This window comes from Anolis carolinensis, chromosome 4, assembly GCF_035594765.1.
Source record: "Anolis carolinensis isolate JA03-04 chromosome 4, rAnoCar3.1.pri, whole genome shotgun sequence".
Lineage (NCBI taxonomy): Eukaryota > Metazoa > Chordata > Lepidosauria > Squamata > Dactyloidae > Anolis > Anolis carolinensis.
The window spans coordinates 91,379,437-91,394,702 of NC_085844.1; positions in this window are offsets into that span (position 1 = coordinate 91,379,437).

Consider the following 15,266-nt stretch of genomic DNA (forward strand, 5'->3'; position numbering starts at 1 on the left):
ATATCAAAATATTTAATAGGAATGAACAGATGTTTCTGAATACCTTCAGTCAAAAAGTGTAATGCATGTAAATAACAGAACATGTTTTTACAATAGTCAGGAGCAGTGCAAAATAATGTAATAATATTTTGTATTTTTTGTATTCCAGCAGTCCTGCAGTTAGACTAACTTTCAACCTGAAAGCGAAGCTCCAATTCAGCGGCATTCAAAGCAAGCAGAAAGTGACTGAAAAATATGTTTGGACAGCTGGTACAGACGGGCTTTCTTGAAGAAATAGAATTCAGTCCAGAAGGTATTTGTTCAGAAATTTGTTCCTGTAATGGCACAGCATTGGAGGGAAGCTCTATTGTCTTTATAATGCATGATGACATTCTTCAACAGTGACATGGCATGAAATAAAATATAGAATAGCCTTGTTTATGCTTTTTAACTCTTAAGCTATAAGGAGCTGCCAGTCCAGTGGGGACATTTGCCCTGTGCTGTCAATCTTGTCTGTGGGTCCACAGTTTCGCTCCCTAATTTATCGCACACTTAATACCTAACTTAGAGGCTAGTCTATGTGTCTGCCATCATTTTCCAATTGTGGAATTTAGTGGCCAAGTTCAGCATTGTGTAAATCCTAGCTTTCATAATCTCATCTTTTCCTTGTTCATTTATTTCTGTTTCAAGCCATTTTCTAGCCCATATGTCTTTGAAGTTCGGTTTGAAAATGTGTGCGTAATGGTTTATGAAATTGCAAGTGTCAAATTAAGCAGAACCAATTATGGTTAAGGTTGGGTTGCAATATTCCTTACCTTTTCCCACAGCCAAGGTTAGGACAGCTGTCTGGAGTGAGATCATACAGTTATATTCATTCTTTTGCTTTGTTACATGCAACAGAATGAGGCAGTCCAGCTCAAGCAGAATACTTAGGATTGTCATTGAACTGCAAATTAACTACTTTTAACAAAGCATTCACTCCAACTGTAAGTTTGCTATCTTGTTTATAATTTGGATTGTCTCATGAAAAAATAGGCAGGGGTCCTACACTTTGCATTGCAGAATAATGCAGTGGAAGAAGGAATTTCAGTAGGGGTAGTTTATTGCATGTTTTTCAACTTGCCAGCATTTCTTTTCCTGTGCAAGCAGTAAAGGTACAAAAAGCCCATTCTTTTCTCTTAGTATACAAATTCAGGATACAGTACTACTTTAATTCCAAATATCATTTAGACTCCTTTTCCCACATCTGAATGCACATTGAAGAACCAAAAATAATAGTAACAAGGAGAACAACAACGTGCAGTATCTCCTTAAAATTGCACATGAGGCACATTACACTTCAGATTCAGATATTTTATTTTATTTGTATTTTATAAAATGCAACTGTCATTCTGGAGAAGCTAGTAATTGTGGTACTGTAATACCGTGTTTCCCCGAAAATAAGACAGTGTCTTATATTATTTTTTACTCCCAAAGATGTGCTAGGTCTTATTTTCAGGGGATGTCTTATTTTTCCATGAAGAAGAATTCACATTTATTGTTGAACAAAAAAAAAGAACATTTATTATATACTGTACAGTAGTTGTCATCACAAACCAACGTAACTAAACCAGACAAACTGTGACTCCTGTCAAGAATTTCTTGTTACTACCATTATTTACATATACAACTGGTATGTAAGCTGCCCCGAGTCCCTCTGGGGAGATGGAAGTGGGGTATAAAAATAATAATAATAATAATAATAATAATAATAATATAATGTACATTTACCAATCCTGCATGCTATGGTGTTTGTTTGGTGGGTGCCGGGCATGCTTCCAAACAAAAACTTTGCTAGGTCTTACTTTCGGGGGAGGCCTTATATTTAGCAATTCAGCAAAACTTCTACTAGGTCTTATTTTTTGGGGATGTCTTATTTTCAGGGAAACAGGGTAGCTATGGGGGGAATTTTAGTTTCCCCACTGCTCACTATGGACCTGAAAGTACTTGCTTTGAAAATAAAATCCCCTGCCAGCATTGTGGATTAAAGGACATAGTATATCATATTTCTTATCATGAAGAGGCAGGAACAATTGCCACTTGTGTTGCCCACCACAGGGATAGTAAATCTACTCTGAACCCTGTCCTGAAAACAGAGTCAGCATCTTGGGTAGCTCCTTAAAAAAGGAATAGTTTCACCATCTCACTGATATAGGGATCACCAGCCACCACATGAATGGTCATGATTGATTTCAACCTTAGGCACTACCTCTAAATCTTCAGTAATAGGTCTTGGCCTAAGGGATGTGTTTTTTTAAAAAACTGTCCTGCCAGCCACATGGTAGAGATCTATCATGACCTGTATCTTCCTCTGCCACATTGCCTGCATCAAATATGCAGGTAAGACCATTTTATCAGGGTCATCTCCCAAAAGACGGGCTTTTCGGTTCAAAAATGCAAGTCTAAGGAGATAAAACAAAACCAGGAGAGCAGAGCCCTAGAATTGCCAATTGACAACATGGCAGACTTAGAATGCATGCACATGCATCAGTGACAGTCTTCCTCATTGCAGTGAAACAAACTATGACCAAATTGAACCCCAATGCTTCAATCTAATATCACTTATGCTCACGTTGAAGAAAGGATGAATGCAACTGTCTGAAGAATGATAATAATTATGCAATGAGGAATATAGTCTTATATTGAAGCATAAATTAAATCATATTAGCTTTATTACCCATACATGCTATTTCATTAATGGAACTACATATGGGCCTACCATTCACACCGCTGGGGGATATAAGTGTAATCAATAACTAAAGCAAATAAATGCATTTTAGCACTTCTCATTGGAAGCTGGAAACCACAAGCAGTTGCTCAGGCAAAGATGTGAGATCAGCCTTCTCAGAATGATGGGGATTCTGTTATATGAATTATTTTAATTGTTAAAATGTTTTAACAGTTGTTTTAATATATATGTTTATTTACTGGATATGTGTTGTATGGCATCGAATTGTGCCTTTACGTGTGCCGCTCTGAGTCCCCTTCGGAGTGAGAAGGGTGGGATATAAATATGGCAAATAATAAAGAATAAATAATAAAATCTAATTGTGTAACTGTGACTGCGCGAGTGGCGCCATCTATATGTTGGAACTATAAGTTTCAAGATTTGAATTGTTGTATCATGCCTGATTTTGCCCTTACCCTGTAAATGTAGTTGGATTGGTTATTTATATCTGTCAATCAATGTTGTTTGTACCTGTTATATTGCTCACTCAGCAAAACTGTTTGGCTCCACCTCTTCCTGGAGTAGGACTGTGTTTCCTCCTTTTCATTCCATCAGCAAGTTCTCTATCGGATGGACGTGAAAGAGAGGCTTGGCTCAAAAAGCCCTTCAAAAGTTACCTCTCAGCACCAATTCTGAGGTTCTTACCCTTGGGACTCACACTTCATGTTCAGGGCCAACCTGAACAACGTTGAGGAGTCTCAAGCGCCTTCACATCAGTCCTTTGGCAACAGAGGAAGACTCTTGTCTTCAGATATAGGTCATTGGACTGAGGCTGAGTTTGCTCCGGCATTCACAGCCAGAGAAAGAGGGATCTGGACAAGCTTCATGGACTTAAACAATCAAAGACTGTAATGTATATTTTCTTTTACCCCCTTTGTGAAGAATAAACCCAGTTTTTGAGTTAACTACAGTGTTTTGGTCCTTGGGAGTTCCAGTTTCCCTAAAGGAGGGCAAGAAGCAATCCCCTGGGGAAAGATGTCACGTCCATGCCTCTTTCACTAAGAGTTTACAGCCCCAGGCGCGACGGCACAGTAACTAATCAATCAATCCAAAGATGTAGAAGAAATGTTCATGCACGGAGTCCACCGCAGCCCATTATATGATGTAGGGCTACTTCTGGCGGGACTACATGGGGCCCTGAGTTGGCAGGGGGCTTCACTAACTGTTACTAATTTTCTTCTCAAAGAAAGAAATTAGTGATTTCAGCATTTTTTCCAAACAAAACAAAGACTTCAAAAACCAAACAATTTTCTAAATTTGGTCACAATCTGGAATATTTGAAAATATTATTTACCAGTATATTTCTAGTTCACTTAAGAGGAAAATGATGACTGTTCAATGAGGTTGCTCATGCTTTTTATTAGTATGCACTTTGTATTTGTAGTTGGTTCATAAATGTCTCATGGTGCACAGGCTTCTTTTTAACATGCTCCTATCACTAGCCATGATTTTTAGCACCCTGATCTTCTCACACACCACAAAGTTTTGTTCTATAGCTTCTGTCCTTAGTCATTATGCCAGAATAGCAGTGCTGACCCAGGTGAAAACTGTAGCCCACTATGTTAACTTAGGTGGAATGGGGGTACCACCATATCTGGAGGGTGCAAAGCTTAGAAAGAAAGGGGCAGAATTTGATTTAAATGCACAATTCAATTTTACTAAGAGTTCACAAAACAAACGTTCAGACATTTTGTTATATTCCAGATAGAAAGAGGTTGAAGTGTTAAAAATTCCAAAATGAGAGAGATCAAAACTGAAAAAATTAATCCATCCATTCATCCAATGGGCTTTTAGTGTTTAATAATTTTCAAAACGTGTTTGGTTTTAATCCCGGTGTTGTTTAACCATGTTCACACCTCTTTTTTTCCTTAAAATGCAGAGACAATACAGTCTTTTCCAGATTGGAAATAACCTCAAATAGGTTGCAAATGGGTGCTAAGTACTTTTCTGTCAGATTTTGAAGAATTTAGATTTTCCCCCCTTTTTGATAGCAAATTGAACTGAGTTTGTTTCATGTTTATTTCGATGCAAATGGGGAAGCCTATCTTTGATCAAGGCCACCTTTTGTTACATGTGACTATTTGCCCATCACTATCACTAGACTAGGAGCCCCTGGTGGCGCAGTGAGTTAAACCACTGAGCTGCTGAACTTGCTGACCAAAAGGTCAGCAGTTTGAATCTGGGAAGTGGGGTGAGCTCCCGCTGCTAGGCCCAGCTTATGCCAACCTAGCAGTTCAAAAACATGTGAGTAGATCAATAGGTACCGCTCCAGTGGGAAGGTAACGGCGCTCCATGCAGTCATGCTGGCCACATGACCTTGGAGGTGTCTATGGACAATGCCGGCTCTTTGGCTTAGAAATGGAGATGAACACCAACCCCCAGAGTCAGACACGACTACACTTTATGTCAGGAGAAAACCTCTACCTATCACTAGACTGTGGTTAAGACAGTGCCTGCAGACTTCATTCACATAACTGGTATAATTTTGTACTACTGAATGTATCACCCTGTTTCACACAAGGTGATATAGTCAGAATAAGAAAACTTATTCTGTATTGGGAAGTTTCTAATAAGATTTTGTTCTACTGCTTAAAAATATTTAGGGGAAATCACATGAACGCCAGAGAAGAAACTTTCTTATCTTCATCCTCCTTAATCTCATGAATATTTTAATTTTTTTCTCTGTCCTCTTGAGCAGTCAGAAATCCTTTTCTTGCTAATCTTCACTACTGAGTAAAAGAATCAAGGATAAGATTTATCATTCAAAATCAGTCCACCAAGGAGGTATTTTTAAAGCAGGAGGGAACTATAACATTGCAGTTGTTTTACCTTCCCACCTTTTATTCTGTACTCATGATGGCCAGATGCTTGCTTTATAAAACTGAGAAAAATCAAATGGCTATGACTATTAATCAGATTTGTTAGTATAAACATGCAGAGCAAAGGGGCCCCAGTAACATAACACATCTAACTACAAAATCACAATTCTTGATTTACGTATATTTCAAAGAAGGCATTTCTGGATCAGTTAACATGAAGTAGTATAGCTAGTCTTCATTCAAGCTGTCCCTATATGACTGCAGGCTTGAATTGTGCCCAATGATCAACCTACAACTCACAGAAAAGTAACAGCCCATCAAGAAACTTTTTCAGGCTTTATATGTTTGTTTTACCATTCAAATATGTGTACATACAGACAGAGGCTTCACAAACTGATATTACAGGATAGATCTACCACTTGAATCTGCAGATATAGTTATATAGTCATCCACCCATACTGACAGATTCTGTATCCATGGATTTCATCACACACAATTCAAACATACCCCCACCCCACCCCTAAAGCAAACCTTGTTTTTGCCATTTTATACATAGAATCCCATTTTACTCCATCATTGTATTTAATGGGACTTAAGGATCCATGGATTTTGGCATCCATGGAAGTCCTGGAGTCATATCCCACCATATTCCATGGCCCACTATACTGGCCTACAATTAATGTGGCAGAATGGATTTTTTGATCTGATTTATTTATTTATCGTGTCCAAAGCGAATTTAGAATAACAGTTATAATGTATAGAGAAACCACAAACAAATTTAAAAACTTGGCATTATACTACATGTTCTTTGACCAGAAGCTGGCCACTTGGAGTGCCTCTGGTGTCACAGTAAAAGTTTCCTCCATTGTGCATGTGGCAGGGCTCAGTCTGCATTGTAGTAAGTAGTCTGTGGGTTGCTCTTCTCCACACTCGCATATTGTAGATTCCACTTTATAGCTCCATTTCTTAAGGTTAGCTCTGCATCTCATGGTGCCAGAGAGCAGTCTGTTCAGTGTCTTCAAGTCACCCAGTCTTCTGTGTGCCCAGGGGAGAGTTTTTCATCTGGCATCAGCCACTGAATGAGATTCAGGATTTTAGCCTGCCACTTTTGAACTCTCACCTGCTGAGGTGTTCCTGTGAGTATCTCTGCAGATCTTAGGAAGCTAGTTCTTGATTTAAGGCATTGGCTTGCTGGCTGATAGCCGAACAGAGGATAGGTGGGAGATGTCAATGCCTTGATCCTTTCACTGCTGGCTGCTACTTCCCAACGAATGTCAGGTGGTGCAATACTGGCTAAACAGTATAATTTCTCAAGTGGTGAGGGCGTAGACATCCTGTGATAATGTGGCATGTCTCATTAAGAGCCACATCCACTGTCTTAATGTGGTTAGATGTATTCCACACTGGACATGCGTATTCAGGAGCAGAGTAGCAAAGCAAGAGGGAAAATGTCTTCACTGTGTCTGGTTGTTTGATCTGATATAGATACTGCATCATCTCCCACAAGTATACTGAGATCAGAGAAAAACAGCTACTATTTTGGTCTCTATTAATGCCATTCATTGACAGGAATGGAAACAATAAACAATTTTGGACATGCACTGGGAATAATGCTTGTGGGACAAAGTTTGCATTGCTTCAAATACCATGTTGCAAAAAGTACACATAACAGAGGTGCAAAGCAATTAGTAATGCAAGGGGGGATATTGCACCTGGAGCAGAGAGGCATGACAAGGGGGAAAGGTCAATGTTAGGCATGAAGGCTCTAACAAAACAGACTTCACACTCAGTTAAAAGTCCAGACAACTTCTGCAGTGTCATTTCATAGCTCTGAAGTAGTTTTCTTTTCAAAGAATAAGTAATCCATAAATACAACTAACAGTGCCAGCAGTTAGCATCACTAAATAAAAAAATCCTAACTTCATTATACTAACTCCATCTGGAGTAAATATTCACTACACGTGCGCACACACACAGCCTTATTATTCCTAGTTTCAGCTTTCTTTGCACTGTTGCATAAATTCAGATTTAGAGTTACTTGGCACATTTGGAGGGATAGCAGATAAGTGAATACTTTTGTTCAAGAGCAATGAATGTTGCTTTAGCCTTTTATTTGAAAAATATAATTTTCCAGAGAAAGTGACATTTTTAAAGAACTTCTCTCCTCTCCCTGCCCTGCCTCCTGTACCTGAATATATTGGGCAACAGGTAGAAGCACAACAGTTTTTTTTTTCTTTTATAGTTATGAAATGAGAGAAAAAGGCCCACCTGTGAATAATTCTTTGACACACTTGTTAAAGGTACAAGAGACATCTGTTCTAAATACAATTTGCCCTTTCTGGCTCTGAGCAGTAAAAAAAAGAAGTCCAAGGGTAAAAGTAGTGAGACTTAGAGGATTAGGCATGGGAACATCTGGGCAACAGTAGATCCAACTGCCATAGTTTAGTAACTTGCTTGACTGTCAACCTCATCAAACGGGGGTAGAATCAGCAGTATGCTCCACTTCACCTTCATTTTAAGCACGGAGCCCGCCATCTCCCATTACACAATACACAGATCTTTCCGGTGGAGCTCCCTGCTTAAAGGGTGAAGTGGGGTATGCCACAATGACAACAACAGAGGAGGTTTTCCGTGTTCCACTAGGAACAATGGGGGGAATCCAGGAGGGCAACACTCTCCTCCATGGGATAGTGACTTGGGTTAATCGAGCTATGCAGGGAATGGGGCCTCCCAACGTGCACCGCCAGAATCGCCACAATGTGTGGTAATTCCGGAAGCCTTTGGGGTGAGGTCCTGAAGCACAGCTGCAAAACCTAGCTCCATCTTCTCCGCATTTGAACAGTCTTTCAGGGAAGGAGGTTATTTCAGTGTGATCAATGCCATTGTATTCTGTTAGTTTCTATAAACCTTCATGGAGATCCCCTTAGATTTTGAAAAGGGATAATAATAAATAAATCAAATAAATAAATGCTGAATTTAAGCAACATCTGATATGAATTATTTTTCATATCACAGCATAATAGACATAGGAATAACTACACATGAAAGTGCACATGAAAGTGGAAAAACTGTGAATAAAGAAACTGCTTTTTCTAGATCTTCCAGCATATCTTTATAGGCAAATTCCACTGGAAAACCTACAGGGTCCTAGAGAGATGTTCTCTCTCAAAAATCTTTACATCTTCCTAGGATTGTTCCAATTACTGAGATAGATAGATATTCACACACACACACGTTATATATAATATAATATTTAATATATAAATATTTATTGGGACTTCACAAAAAACTTTTACTTCAAAAAGGGCTCTGCGACTGAAAAAGTTTGAGAACTCCTATTCTGTGGCAACAATACCCCAGTATTGGCTAAACCAACTGGGTTATATTATCTGCTGCATAACTCATGAGAGTTTTTTGTGGCATTTTTCTATGCCTTTAGCCATACTGCTTTAGGCAAAAGTGCTTAAAGCCATACTGCTTAAATCACTACCCAGGACATAGCTACACATGACTGACCAGGCTAAGGTTTCATTGGGATTGGTTCTGCCACCGCATTGCTAGCCAAAAGCAACTCCCTGCCAAAGGCCTCCTGGTCATGTCCCATTTCCTGATCACATGGCAGGACACCCCGGTATGACCTTAAGAGAAGCAATATTGCCAGCAATAGCTGGTGGGTCCACTGGATGTGTGAACAGTGGACAGGGCTGGATCTATCCAAATCCAAAACTGTGGAGTCACTGTGGAGTTGTCTGGAAGCTCCAGGATAAATCCTGTTTTTCCTTGTGACACATCAATGGCAGGATGCAAGGCTTTTGCTGCAAATCCACCCATGTCTTGCGTGGACTTCCTATGGGAATTGAGAGCTGAGTCCACATTATTTTGGCTATATACACAGCCATGCTGTTTTCTTTTGTCATCTCAGGACAGGCTGTTACAACAGGTCTAAGGACCCTTCTACAAAGGCTTTACATTCCAAAAGAAAGTGGGATGGCTAAATGACACACACTAAAATGCATACTGGATCACGGGATGGCATAAAAACATGTGATAAAAATGTTTCATAAAATCCACAATTAAGCAAAAAATGCACTGCTATGGAGCACTGTATATCCCTGCACTCAAAAGACCATGAGAGTTCCTTGCGATACACTGGTGTAGACTGCTCCAATGCTTATCCTCAATTTATAACCTTGAAATAGCTGGTGAGGGATGTAAACAGATGGAACCAAATGGAAGCACGAGAGGAAAGCAATTCCCATGAGAACTGTCCCCAACCATCCCTTTGTTCTCATATTTCTGAAATTAAACAGAGATTGAATTTGTAGTGGGCACCAGCATGGTAGGCAAGTGACCCAAAGAAAAACGGGGTTCAAGAGGGCACACCTAAAGGAACCAGGAGGGTGAGGAGAGATGATGACAGGAAATTTGCTTGTGTGCACCTTGTGCTGCACCTTGTAATCACTGATGCGAATATAATATCTTGGAGTGTCAATAAGGAAAAAAATTAAAAGAAAACTTCCAGCAGATGTCCCATGCCTTTTGCAGTTCCCTTCAATCTGCAATATCAAAACATTTCTGGACAACATGGGGCCATTTCCCAGAACTAATGGCTTCATGTGAGGATTCTCCTTAAAGTACAAGGGTTTTTAGTCCTACGTTCTTACTCCAGATTAAGCGCCTGTCTTGAAGGCCACTAAGGAATGTTCCTGTGCTGCATTCTCTTGTTAGCTTTACTAGTATACACCTAAGACCACCATCCTTACTCATAGGTTCTTGCCAGCATTACAATGTTTAAAATGGTGGCCACATTTCTGATTATCTCCCAGTACATTTTAAATTGTGACTGGAAATAAAAATATTTTATTTATTTATTTATTAAACTTATATACCGCTACTCCCAGTTTGGCTCGGAGCAGTTATGTAGGAGGGCTCAACTGAAATGGCCTTCTGAACTTTTCAAGCCCTTGACAGCTGCCATTTACCTATATGATTAAACTGTGGAAACTATGTTTAATAAAAAGATAGTTACTCTGGTCCTTCTTTCTTTGCACATTGCTTTAACTAGTTTAAGCTTGCCTGGACTTTTTATTTGAAAAATATTTCCACTCTTCATTTTTATGGGAAAATACAGCAGATTTCACGTGCACCTGTAAAAGGAAACTCTATTTCAAATGTTTATTTCCTTGTACATATTTCTTTCATATATACCAAGGTGCTCAGGTCAGCTGAACCCTACAATGTGTAGTTCTTTTGTAATATTTATGCTGCTAACAATAGTATTTTGAACAGACTTTTTAAGCAGTTAGAGTCTGTGTCAGTTCGACAACACTAGGTAGCTACAATGTAATTTATTTTAAAGTAACATTTGCTTCTATATTTCTTATAAATAACTTAAATGGTTACATTTACTTAATAATTTAAAATTCCACTCTGAATAGTATAAACTACTGACCAGAAATTTAAAACACAATGTTCTCCTGTACTGTATTTGAAAACCAGTTTTTTTTAAAAAAAAAATGTTTCTTTGGTATATAGAAAGCCCAACAAAGAAGATCCTGGATTGACCAGAATCTTCACAGTTCAAATTTATTCTACACAGAATTAACACAGAAAACAAATTTTTCTGTGCAGAAAACTGAAATATTTCCATACAGAAGTGAGAAAAGGCAGATGCTATACAAAATTAGTCCTGAACTGGAATGGAATTTTAAAGGTGATAACATTATTGGTTGTTTCCTTCGGGTCTATATATTTTTAAATTAGATTGAGCTGGGAGGAAATGCCCAGTTGCACAGGATATATGAAAAAGTGAAACATTTTCAAGTATTGAAACAGCTTAAATTTGAATTATGTAAACACATAAAAGTATCAGTTTCACAAAATCAGATTCTCTCCTTCATTCACATACACACATATATACATGTACCACTTTATCTCAGAGTACTACAGAAGGATCTCTGCTCAGAACGTCAACACCTAGGGGAAGTTTGTATGGGGAAAAAATGGCCCTTCAGGTAAACTGTTTCTAAGCCTTTTAGAGTGTAGCAACCTTACAAATAGCACACAGAGCTGAGTCCAGAAATGATAATATGATGGCTAAAAAAATGTTCCATACTGAATGGTATTATCAAGCTAGTACCCTATTCATTGATTTAAAATGTGGATTGCTTTCAAGAGCATCCTCAGATGTAACATATGTACAAGTACAGTCAGTTTTCTATTCCCATGTTCTGCTTCCACAGTTTTAACCAAACATGGCTAAAAAACATGGAAAAAATACAAAAAGCAAACCTATATTTTGCTGTGCACAGAGCACTATGCAGATGTATTGGTATACCCTGCTGTAGCCAGCTTCCCTTCATTTCACAGATCTTCAGGCTCTCTCTGGTACTCATTTTACGTGTTCGCCATTTTATAAAAGGGACGCCATTTGACTACAACACTGTATATCATGGGACTTCGGAATTCATGGAATTCAGTATCCATGATAGGTCCTGGAATCAAACCCCAGAGAATACCAAGGATCCTCTGTTGTCAAAATGGGACATTACTAAATCACACGTACTGGTAGGTCAAGATGCTGTAGTTAGTATATAAACTAGGTTTCTTTCAGACCTGCAGTTATACACTGGACTACCTTTCCCAAACTCTGAACTCTCTGGATGGAATATGTGACGTTAACTGCAGCACTCATGTCACAATTTTCATGGTTTTCCTCTGAGCAAGAGTTCTTCTGCATTTCTATAAATTATTTCCTAACTGTGTATTTAAACAAAAATTGAAAGGACTTGTTTTCTTTCTCCTCAAATGCCACCATCAAACCTCAAAATATTTGACACAGATAAAATGCTTGTATATTTCATTTGTGAAAGAAAAACCAATATTCCAAGGAATGCACAAAGAAAAGCACAAAACGGAGTAAAATTACTCAAGACATAAGCATTATTTTTAAGGGGGCAACTGAAGTAGCCTGAAAACTAAAACATTTCTATCTTTCAGTAGCGCTGTGGGTGCTAAGACAGGTCCTTCATGTTGCACAGTACAATAACATATTTTGGCTAACTAAATGCACTAGACTTCTTTTTCATGGAAAGTTGGAGTGGGCAATTTGTAGATCACCAGATTTCGTTGTTTATCTATTTCCAACAGCTGCAGCCAGCACAACCAGTGCATGATAAAAGTCTAAAGCATTTCAATGTTCTCTGCCTGTGCTCTAATATGCCTAATTGTTTTTGCTGTAAAGATAAATGAAAAGAATCTTCTGGACTGTATCTCTCAATATTTTCTTCAACAGTAAATAAGAAATTAGAGCTATATCCGCATTGTAAAATTAATGCAGGCTGACACCACTTTCTTCCATGGCTCCATTTAATGGAATCATGGGAGCTGTAGTTTGGAGAGACACCAGCACTCTTTAACAGAGAAGGCTACAAATCTTATTAATATTACAACTCCCATGATTCCACAGCACTGAGTCTTGGCAGTTAAAGTGGTGTCCCGTTGTATTACCTCTATGGTACAGAAGCACCCTTTAAAAAGGCATAAACACTGTATATAATAAAGGATGCCATAAATGTAGAATGACCAACTATGCATTAAACCTTTTAAGAACAAATTATCATTATTACACATAAAGGTGGGCCATATGAGAGGAAAAAATAATCCAAATGTTGTAGCTCTCGTCTGTCAACAGCATAACCAACTATTAAGGATGGTAAGAACTGCAGTCAAATAACATCTGATTCTCATATGAATACCATACATGATGTAACGCATTTACTAAGGTTGTAAAGAGACTACATCTAAAGTCACGAGCAAAAGTCATTGGCAGAATGAGCTATTTATTATTGGTAGAGCAAGGGCACTGGATGACATCTAAACTGGTGTGTGAGAATGTGTGTGTGTTTAATTCTGAAGTAACCAATTAAACTTTGGAAAATTTGCTAACTGATGGACTCTGTGTTAAGAGAAAAATTCATGTTGTTTAAAAAAAGCAGAAGTGCATTTTAAAATAAGATGGGTAGTTTAATAAGCACAAGACTTTTCACAAACAATCTGTTATCACTATCCACTAGGGCTATAATTCTTCACTGAGTTTCCTTTTAAAGGAAGCAATAACTAATTTTAGCAATTTCCTCCCCACTGCAAGGAAGTCTTCAAAAACCACACAATTTTGGTGACTAACACCAAGTTAGGGACTTACTTTGTGTAAAATTCATGTGGTTATTTTGAACAGAAAACAATGTTCTGTGCAGAAATAAAAACTTTTAATACAGAAAAAATTCCCTGCATAGAAAAAGCAATTTCTTGTACACAAAATTTTATTTCCTATGAAAATCAACCACGTGAGAATTTTGTGTGGAACAGCTCCCCAATTATAGCATTTTTTTGTGCAGCAAACATTTTCTGAGCATGAAACAATATTTCTGCTTAGAAAACAACTGTGTGTGGATTTTGTCCAATTTCTGCACTGTCAAAATTCTTGTCAGTCCAGGATTTCTCCGATAAATAAGAAGGACAAGAAGGACACTGATAGTGATGACCCCCACTGGTCATAGGTAACTGTGGCTGTGTAGCCCATGCACATGGAGTAAAATATTTGCCTGTGAAATTTTCATTGCCTTATTGTTTGCTATAAGTTAATTCCAATCTATGTTCTTCTCATAACATTTTATTTGTAGGTTTTATTGAGAGTAGTGAGGGACTTACCTAACGTCATTAAAGGTTGAGCAAGAATTTCAGCTCTGGCTCTTGGAGTCCTAGTCCAACATTCAGACTACTAAACAACTGATGAAAGTATGGTCAGAGAATCAGAAAAATATTCTGATTCAGACATTAAATTATCTGTTTTCTGTTATAAATCTCAAATGTATTTTCACTTAACAATGACATCTAACAATGCCACTGGGCACATCTACACTTTAGAATTAATGTAGTTTTACACAACTTTAACTGCTGACATGATACTTACTTACAGTTACTGGTGATACTTACAGTTGGCTCTTCAACGAAATTTGATATAAATTGACCAGGTGTATACTCTTCCTAACAATGTGTGGTTTGGAACCCAAGTGATCTTCATACATTCTCACATAGATCTCAGCTTAAAAATGATTTAAAAGTTATTATTTGTGTATGTATATGCCTTCAGTTCTCCTGTTTAATTTCAGTTTTCTCAGGCAAAGAATACTCAGAAGTGTTTTGGCCAATGATTTCCTCTGAGAGAAACATGATTTTCTAAAAATTGAGCCAAATATTAAAATGCAAATTTTATAATATTTAAAATGCATTTTTAAAAACCAAACCCTGATAAGAAAATCAGAATGATATAGAACCCTTCAGAAATGCTTTGATTCACCTAATGACTTGATAGCATCGTAGATGGTCACTACTATGTTTCATCTACATGCTTCTTCTCCTCAGCTCTTAAAACAGTTCACATAGCAATTCTAGTATAACTCATGTAAATGAAATATTCCCAATTAGTTCAGCTCTGGCTTGCAAGACAAAGGCGAGATTGATGTAGCCTGTTTCACAATGGCTCTACTGATTTCTCCACTGGCCCTTCCTCTGCACATGGTCAATTAGAATTGAAAATCCTGTGCTGATTTCATTCACTGGAATTTTTAAGCAGGTCAGGAAGAAAGATGTTATTGAAAGGAAAACTCTCATCTAAATAAGAAAAGAGCACGTGGTCATCT